Here is a 9,967-nt window from a genome sequence, read left to right on the forward strand (position 1 = left end):
GATAGATAGATAGATAGATAGATAGATAGATAGATAGATAGATAGATAGATAGATAGATAGATAGATAAATTGATAGATGGTGGGCTGTGCAGGATCTATGGTGGGCTGTACGGGGTCTTTGGTGGGCTCTGCGGGGTCTCAGGTGGGCTTTGCATGATCTATGATGGGTTCTGCAATGTCTCAGGCTGAGACCCTTCAGAGCCCACCACAGACCCTGCACAGTCCACTATAGATCCTGCAGAGCCCACCACAGACCCTGCACAGCCCACTATAGATCTTGCACAGCCCACCTGAGAGCCTGCAGAGCCCACCACTGACCATGCAAAGCCCACCATAGATCCTGCACAGCCCACCTGAGACTCTCAGGTAGACTTTGCAGGATCTATAGTGGGCTTAGCAGGGTCTCACGTGGGTTGTGCAGAGTCTCTTTCTCTGCACACATATGCTGCTCCTCTTACCTGTATCTCCCCAGCCTGCCTCTGGAATATCTCGCCATCAGAACGCATGGTATGGCTAGCCCTGAACAGCCCACTGCTTCTCCTCTACCTCCGCCGGCCAGACCGCATCTCATCAGCCCCAGCCCCGTCTTCTCCTCTACTGAACAGTTCACTAATTAGGTGGCCACTCGTGGGACCTCGCGGGCCCGTAAATTTTCCTAATTAGGCATACGAGGCTGCCTGATTCTGTCTGGCCTGGCTCGCCTCACTGGTTTAGGGGTAGCGTTTTTTGTTGCATTCCCCCTGGGAAAGTGCCGCCCGAGGCAAACGCCTTGTTTGTCTTGCAGTGGACATGCCCCTGGATAGATAGATAGATAGATAGATAGATAGATAGATAGATAGATAGATAGATAGATAGATAGATAGATAGATAGATAGATAGAATAGCTAATAGAAAAGAATGCATAGTAGGTAGAAGTTTACAAACAATGAAAGACAGAGAGAGAATAAAAATAAATGTTTTCTAATTCTACACTTGATCAGATTATCAAAAATGGAGTGCGATTTCATATGCTATTTTATTGGTACGATACCTTTAAAAGAGCGAAGTGATGCTACATGTACAGTATAACAATTATGTGCCATTTATTACGCCTACTGCAGTTTTTTATAGTAGAAGCTGCAAATAAAATAGCAAAGGGGGAAAAAAAAAAAGAGAGGAGATAATACAGAACTCTGTGAGGCCAACTCATTTCTGAATTCCAAGTGCCTCTCTCCACCCTTATAATAGACAGTATATACAATGTATTGTGAGAACTAGCTCAAAACAGTAGTGCATTAAGGACGCATCCAGTCCCTGCAATCTTCATTTCAGGGCTTCCTGGCCCACTTTTATTAAATGAAAGTTCAAAAAAACAAGGCAATAACCCTCGCAGGGGTTCTTTAGCATATCTTGGCAACACATGCACATCCAGCCTCCTGCTTTGCATTTTGCAGCACCGCTGCTCCGGCCTCAGACCTCAGGCCACTGTCTGTTCCTCCAGACAGTCTCAGTCTTGTGCTAACCTGCTCACTTGGTTCTTTCAACCCGCAGCACCCTGCTGCGCTGGGCTCCACTCTGACTCCTGTGTGAAGTTTTCATGTCTCCCAGGTGGAGCCCTGAACCTTTCCCAACACCTTTATTTTAAAGGCTGTGCACACCTGTGCTCCCGATGCATATCCCGATACCGGAACTTCCGGTATTAGGAAGACGAACAGCGAGTCATTACACGCTGCCCGGCTTCCTGATTGGCCGGGAAGCCGCCTCCATGCTCCCTGGCGATAAGGAAACATGGAGGCAGCTTCCCGGCCAATGAAGAAGCTGGGCGCTGTGTAATGACTCGCCACCCGGCTTTCTGATTGGTCAGAAAGCCGGCTCCATGCTACCTTGTCACCTGGTGGAAGCCGCGGCGAGTCATTACAGGCTTCCCGGCTATTCAGGAAGCCGGGTGGTGAGTCATTACACATTGCCCAGCTACCTTAATGGGACGTCTGGTATCAGTATTCGCTGTCGGAGAAAAACGAATATCAGTACTCGATATCGAAACAACGGTATTGGTGCAGCTAGTATGCTAGCAGCCAAGCTGTTAGCATACCAGCGACCATTGGCATTAATTGTTAGGACACCGGTGGCCTTGGGATTGGTTCGCTGAACCCGTAGTATTGTCTGGCGTCCAAGCAAACCCAACCCAGGCCAGTTCACTCATCATTATGCATGACCACAGGGTAGTGCCGTGTATGGGCCCCAAAAGTTACGCCACAGGTATTTTATGCCTAAAAATTAAGATAAGCACTACAAACACAACTCAAAACTAACTATAAAATATTTCTTCATACACCCTCATAACACTTGGCTGAGGATGAGGTAAAATGTAGAGCCAACATGGACTTCCTTTCATCATCGAGCAAGGGAAAGAAAAAATTCTCACCACTGACAAATCAGATATGATCTACAGTATGTAGCAGTTATTACCATCATCTAAAGTGCTCAGCGCCGAGCTTGTGCTGATTCCGGATTAATGTCACCCCGGATTGTGTTCTCGTACATTTTCATGAGTCTCAGCAAATAGGTTAGAAGTAATTTTTTGACAGCTTCTAAAAATACAGAGCCCCGGCTGGTGATAAGTAAAAGCTCTCCATGAATTTTCAGCCATTTACACATAGACTTTAGCCAGAGCCGCCGAGAGCCGAGCGCAATCAAAGCAAGGCTGAACTCCAAATAGATATAAGAACACAAATTATTGCAGCTCTGTAGTAATACAATATTATATGTTTTATAAATACAAGCAGTGTAAGTACCTATGTTTCTTTGATATCTGCCGCTTGTAGTCCCTGTACAGCAGAACTTAAACTGGGGGAAGGAGACGCAGCACAAGAAGCAAATCAGCTGCGGTGAAGTGCAAGGAGCATGCTGATAGGAGGTGAATGTTGTCATCCTAAAACAAGGAGGACCATAATCACAGGATCTTTAAGGACAGAACATTGTTGCTCTATAGCAAGAAGGACCTTCATGGTAGGATTTGAAGAGACAGAATGTTGTCACCTTATAATAAGAAGGACCTTCATGGCAGGATCTCTAGGGACAGAATGTTTTCATGCTATAACAAAAAAGACCTTCATGGCAAGGTCTCCAGTGACAGAATATTGTCACCCTATAACAAAATTACCTTCATGGTGGGATCTACCGGCACAGAATGTTGTCACCCTATAACATCAAGGAACATGGCAGGATTGCCAGGGACAAAATGTTGTTGCCCTATAACAAGACCTTCAAGGCAAGATCTGCAGGAACAGAATGTTGTCACCCTATACCAAGAAGGATGTTCATGGTTCATGAGACAGAATGTTGTCACCCTATACCAAGAAGGACCTTCATGGCAGGATCTCCAGGAATAGAATGTTGTCACCAAACAAGAAGGACCTTCATCATAGCAGGATCTCCAGGAACAGAATGTTGTCACCAAACCAGGAGGACCTTTATGGCAGGATTTCCAGGAGCAGAATGTTGTCACCAAACAAGAAGGACCTTCATTGCAGGATCTCAAGGAATAGAATGTTGTTACCATACAACAAGAAGGACTTTTATAGCAGGATCTCCAGTAACAGAATGTTGTCACCAAACCAGAAGGACCTTCATGGCAGGATCTCCAGGAACAGAATGTTGTCACCAAACAAGAAGGACCTTCATCATGGTAGGATCTCCAGGAACAGAATGTTGTCACCAAACCAGAAGGACCTTCATGGCAGGATCTCAAAAACAAGAAGGACTTCCAGGATCACCAGCTGCAATTTAAATAAAGCTGACGATTTAAACAGATTAAACGTTAGGTCTCATGTTCAATTGCAGCAATTGGGTTACATATTCTTTAAAGATGGACTTTACCTAGAGCCGGCTGGCACCCGGACAGCTCCTGGCAGCCTTATAGAAAGAAAGGCGACAAGGGTTCATTTTCTTAACGCCAAGTACTCATTCATCGATTGAGAAGAACATAAAAGATGTGAGCAGGCCTGGCCTGTATAGCACACTATGAAGTATGTCACCAACAAAGGGGTGGTAATGGGAAAGTTTTCAGCACAGTGTCAGGTGTGAGGACCTCTGGGAAATAATGAGCCGTTAGTTCAAGGTCATCAGGATAGCTGACAATTCAAAAGGAGGCCATGAGAAGTACACTGTCACAGCTCCGTGCCTATTTGCTCCCGTGTCTTCTTTTTTACTGCCTGTGTCTATAGATCTGCCATCTTTTATCTCTCATAAAGCTACAATCCAGTCATAAGTGAGAATGAAGCCTTCAAATGAATACAGCTCTCTTGCTCGAGGTGTTAGCTTTTCATGCAGACATTGCTTTATTCCCCTTATTCCCTTCCGGCAGTACTCTGGGGGTCTGGGAACTCCTGTCTGTAATGTAGAGGAGAAATTCCTAAACACTCCCACCCTAAGATCTCTAAGGACAGAATGCTATCACCCTAAAACAAGAAGGACCTTGATAGCAGGATCTCCGGTGACGGAAAACCATCACCCTATAACAAGAAGGACCTACGTGGCAGGGTCTCCAGGGACAGACTGTTGTCATCCTATTACAGGAAGGACCGTCATGACAGGATCCCCAGAGATAGAAAGCCATCACCCTATAACAAGAAGGACCTTCATAGCAGGATCTCCAGGGACAATATGTTGTCACCTTATAACAAGAAAGACCTTCACGGCTAGATCTCCAGAGACAAAATGTTGTCACCTTATAACAAGAAAGACCTTCACGGCTAGATCTCCAGGGACAGAATGCGTTCCTCCTATAACAAGAAGGACCTTCATGCAGGATGACTATGGACAGATTGTTGTCACCCTATAACAAGAAGGACCTAGGTGGCAGGATCTCTAGGGACAGACTGTTGTCATCCTATAACAAGAAGGACCTTCATGGCAGGATCTCCAGGGACAGAAAGCCATCACCCTATAACAAGAAGGACCTTCATGGCAGGATCTCCAGGGACACAGAAAGCCATCACCCTATAACAAGAAGGACCTTCATGTCAGGATCTCCAGGGACAGAATGTTGTCACCCTATAACAAGAAGGACCTTCATGGCTAGATCTCCAGGGACAGAATGCTGTCACCGTATAACAAGAAGAACTTTCATGCAGGATCTCTAGGGACAGAATGCTGTCACCTTATAACAAGAAGGACCTTCACGGCTAGATCTCCAGGAACAGAATGTTGGCCTCCTATGATAAGAAGGACCTTCATGGCAGGATGTCTATGGGCAGATTGTTGTCACCGTATAACAATAAGGACCTGCATGGCAGATCTTGAAGGACAGATTGTTGTCACCTTATAATAAGGAGGGCCTTCATGGCAGGACCTCCAGGGACACATTGTTGTCACCCTATAACAAGAAAGACCTTCATGGCAGGACCTCCAGGGACACATTGTTGTCACCCTATAACAAGAAGGACCTTCATGGCAGGACCCTTTTTTAATAGATAGGGGAATGTAAGTTTTTTTTTTTTCTTCTCTGTCCCATTGGGGAGATTTCCCTTTACTTTCTGTCTGGGAGACACAACAGGAAGTAAGTGAAATCATCTCTTTCAGCTGAACTCTGGCCAGCATCATCCAACTCGTTTCCTCTTCAGCCTGACTGTCACTGACCTACCCCTTTCATTCTTTAGATTTCAGTTCTTTCTTTCAATCATGGAGGCTCAATCCATGAACTCATCAGTCTGACGCTTCTCCTTTCACTGTCCGATCACAAGCTGGGTGAGAGGCAAGACCTGTAGGTGTTGATAAGCTGCAGCAGACTAAAATCAAACTGTGCTGCAGGGCAGAGCTGTGTAAATGTCCGAACTGGATGGACAGAAATGCACAGCTCTTATATAAGTATTTCATCTGCCTGGAGCTCTGCTTCAAGCATTCTTTTATTTGGGGAGGCTGTCAGCAAAGCGGACCCAGAATTGTAATGCAATGTCTGCTTGAAGGATTTGACAAAAGAGCTATATTTGGATTTGTATAGCAAAAGCAAAAGACGAGAGTGCGGTCACCCATGGGAACCAATCACATTACAGAGAGCGGTGAGAACAATGCCTGATTGGTTACTGTAGGTTACTCAGAACAAAGCTGTCCGTCTTCTCAAACTGACTCTGTTAGGGAAAGACGCATGAAGCTTTGTGTACCTAAGAATTGCATGCCTCTGCTGTCTGCATTGCACCCATAATCCTCTGCAAGCGCCGTCCTCCCGGGGGAGCTGACACTTACATCGTCAATGCATTTTCACCCTTTACAATTACTTGCTTTTAACACGGCCAGAATAGCAGCGGTCAGGTACGGAATACAAGATTACAGGATGGATTTGGGGCATGGATTGGCACATTGGCTCCTGACCTTCACCGCACACTGACAGTCTGACCTCTTATCCCTGGGGTTTGCAAGAACCCCATGAAGCATATAATATACACTGAGTGACCAGATTATTATGACCACCCCATCAGTACTTCTTTGGGCCACGAGATGACTCCACGAGATGATGAAAGGTGATGCGAGGAATCTGACGCTGCACTGTTGCCCTTCTGTTGTCTTGTACCAGTCTTGCCACTCTCCGTTCTGCCCTAACATTGACTAGTCGCTGACGGCCACAATTCGCACGTTCAGACCCAGATTTTTGGCTGACAGTCCGGTCTTTAAACACTTTAACAACAGCTGCTCTTGAACATTTAACGAATTCTGCTGTTTTGCTGATACTCGCCCCATGGCTCCGAGCGCCAACAATCATCCCCCGCTCAAAGGCTGTTACATCGCGTTGTTTCCCCGTATCTTCAGAAACAAATCACTTCTACTGTCGTGGTAAACAACCTGCTTCCCTATTTATAATGGTCTGGCCCTCTATCTTCAGCGCAAAATTATAGCTAATTTGCCTACAAACATCAGGTGGTCATAATAAACTGGCCACTCAGTGTATATACATGTATCAATAACCCCAGCAACAGGTCAGTTCAGTGCATCAAAAAGTGGACCATTTAATAAAGTGGGCACAATAAAAAATGACATCCATAATGGAGTCTGTTACCAGCATTAACACAGCAGTTCCCTATTACCTAATAAACTAGAGAAGGGCAACCAAGCTCAATAAGGGGATTGAGGACCAGAGCAATGAGAAGAGGCTACTACATTTAAATATGTTCTCGTTGGAAGTAGGAGATTAAGGGGGATATGATTCTCATGTACAAGATGTTTAACGGCAATAGCAACATTAGCAACAAACTCTTTACGATTAACTCCATAACAAAGACTAGAGGCCACCACCTAAAACTGGTGGGAAAAAAATGTCAGCACAAGGGGAGAAGGGGGTTCTTCTCAGTTAGAGCGGTTAGTGTCTGGAACTTGTTGCCATAGGCAGTGATCTCAGCTAAAGCTGCCATACACCTTACAATTATCTGCAGATTTTCTTTGGTCAGATGGAAAAGGTGCAACAGATTCCTCCATCTGCACTTAACTGTGTGGATGGAGTAATCTCCCACTGGGCCAATCTGTTGCACTTTTTCCATCTGACCACAGAAAATCTGCAGATAATAGTAAGGTGTATGGGCATCTTAAGAGTGTGGAATCGTTCAAGAAGCTTTTGGATGATTTCCTTATGGACCGTAATATAAAGGGGTACAGGAACTATTAAAAATGTGATCACACAGGGACCTATACATACGCACACATCAGTAGAACCATATACATGCACACAACAGGTTGGACTTGATGGACTTATGTCTTTATTCAACCTCAAATACTATGTTACTATGTTACCTGCCAGTATATGTGTTATTTATCCACTTCCTTTAACAGTGTAACAACACTGTTCATTCTACAGTGAATACACCAAGTAAGAGCCACAGACCTAGAAAGCATGCACCACAGCAGTGGTGGAACTATTGCCATAGCGACCCAGGCGGCCACTCCGAGCTCAGGGCACAGGGGAGCTCGGCAAGGATGAGAAACAAAGGGGTTCCCCTGATGCTGTGAGGGCCGCCTGGGTCGCTATGGCATTGCAGACTGCTGGCTCTCACTGGCGGCTCTGAGGAGGAACGTGCCGCTGCTCAGATCAATGACAACCTGTCAGTTAGTGACAGCCAGCTGCTGCAGAGGAGGAGGCTGGGCCTGGCGTCTGCAGCAGTGGAGGAGGCGGGGCCCAGTGTCTGCAGCGGAAGAGGAGGCGGGGCCCGGTGATGGAGGAGGAGGTGGGGCCAACCAGCGACCATAGAGGAGGAGGCGGGGCTCGGCGGTGGAGGAGGCTGACAGCGGATCGGGGCTGACAGGTAAGAGGTGTGCAGGGGTGTGACCAGCCCACCTGAGACCCTGCTGAGCTACCATAGAGAGTCTATGGCGGGCTCTGCAGGGTCACTTTTGGGTGGGCTGTTTGGGATCTCAGGTGGGCTCTGCAAGGGGCGTAACTAGAAATCACAGGGCCCCATACAAAATGTTGCTATGGGGCCCTCTGATTTCTAGTTATGCCTCTGCACCACACCCTGAACACTCAAACAAATAAGCTAAAGAAGAATGGAGGTAGGTCTTTAAATGTGCTAAAACAATTGCTATGTATGACAAATTATACATTTTATGTAGCGAAACCACAGTAGAGTTGTCACCCTGTAGACAGGGTATTCTTAGATGGACATGCAGTTTTAGGTGGACTTTAAGTAAGTCCACCTAAAGAATAACTTGAAATATTTACCTTGTCTGTGAAGGTTCTCATTGATCCAGTTCATGGTGTAGCTAGTAGTATTCGGTGACATTCAAGTGGATTTGTTTTGTAATATTGAAGCTGTTTTGTAGCTTCTCCAAGCCACTTCTTCAGTTCTAATGAGTGTCTGGAACATACTTCAGTATTTTTATCCACACAGGTAGCACAGCCACCTCAATCGAATAGCCATGGAATGTGTCCAGGTAGATCATGATTGACCTAGGACACCAAAGGTTTGAATAATGTGACTAGAACAGGGCAGTTCCACACCTTTCACACATCTCATCCTGTTCTTGGACCATCAATATCTGCTTTGACATGTCTGTGAAGGCTTTCATTTATCCAGGTCATGGGATAGCTAGTAGTAGTTGGTCACATTCAGCTGGACTTGTTCTGTACCCTTGAAGACATGTTGTAGCTTCTCCGAGCCACTTCTTCAGTTCTGATGAGTGTCAGGAAGATACCCCAACATTTATATCCACACAGGTATCACAGTCACCTTTATCCAATCACCATGGAACGTGTGAAGGCATATCTTGACTGTCTAGAAAAGGATGGTTCCACATCTTTCACACCTCTATCCTTTGCGTAATCAACAGCTGCCTTTCCATGGTGATTGGATTAAGGTGGCTGTGCTACCTGTGTGGATCTACATGTTGGGGCATCTTCCTGGCACTCAGTGGAACAGAAGAAACAGATTGTATAAGCTATGGAGCATATTTAACAATATTCAATCCCAGTTGAATATTAATAGCTGCTCATAATAAGGGGCTACCACCTCCCTTTTCTGGGTTCTGCTGTGTCCATTACGAGGGGCTCCTAACCTCCCTATGCTGAGCTCCAAGGACTGTACACCTACTGTGCCCATTATGAGGGGCTCCCACCATCCCTGCACTGAGTTTCTGGGTCTAAACGCCTGTTCTGCCCTTCATGAGGGGCTCCCACTTTCCCTGCACTGAGTCCTTGGGTCTGTAAACCTGCTGGTTGCATTATTAGGGCCTCCTGCCATCTCTGTGGCAAATTCCCGGGTCTTTACACCTGTTGTGCTCATTATGAGGGGGTTCCCACCACCCTTGTGATGAATTTCTGGGTCTGCACACCTTCTGCGCCCATACTGAGGGGTTTCTCAATATGGGCACAGTTCTCAGGTCTGTACACCTGCTGTGCCCATTATGAGGGGCTTGCACCAACCCTATGCTGAGTTCTCAGGTCTGTACATCTACTGTGCCCATTATGAGGGATTCCAATCATCTCTGATCACCCAGACTTCACAG

The 9,967-nt window shown here is 46.1% G+C and overlaps 1 protein-coding gene across 1 annotated transcript in view; it reads right to left on the reverse strand.

Moving 5' to 3' along the window:
* Positions 1–9,967, reverse strand: part of KCNK9 (potassium two pore domain channel subfamily K member 9) — a 142,125-nt gene that overhangs the window by 52,088 nt on the left and 80,070 nt on the right. The window lies entirely within an intron of this gene.

The sequence above is a fragment of the Nanorana parkeri genome, unplaced genomic scaffold (genome assembly GCF_000935625.1).
Source record: "Nanorana parkeri isolate BGI_ZX_2015 unplaced genomic scaffold, ASM93562v1 scaffold1275, whole genome shotgun sequence".
Taxonomy (NCBI): domain Eukaryota; kingdom Metazoa; phylum Chordata; class Amphibia; order Anura; family Dicroglossidae; genus Nanorana; species Nanorana parkeri.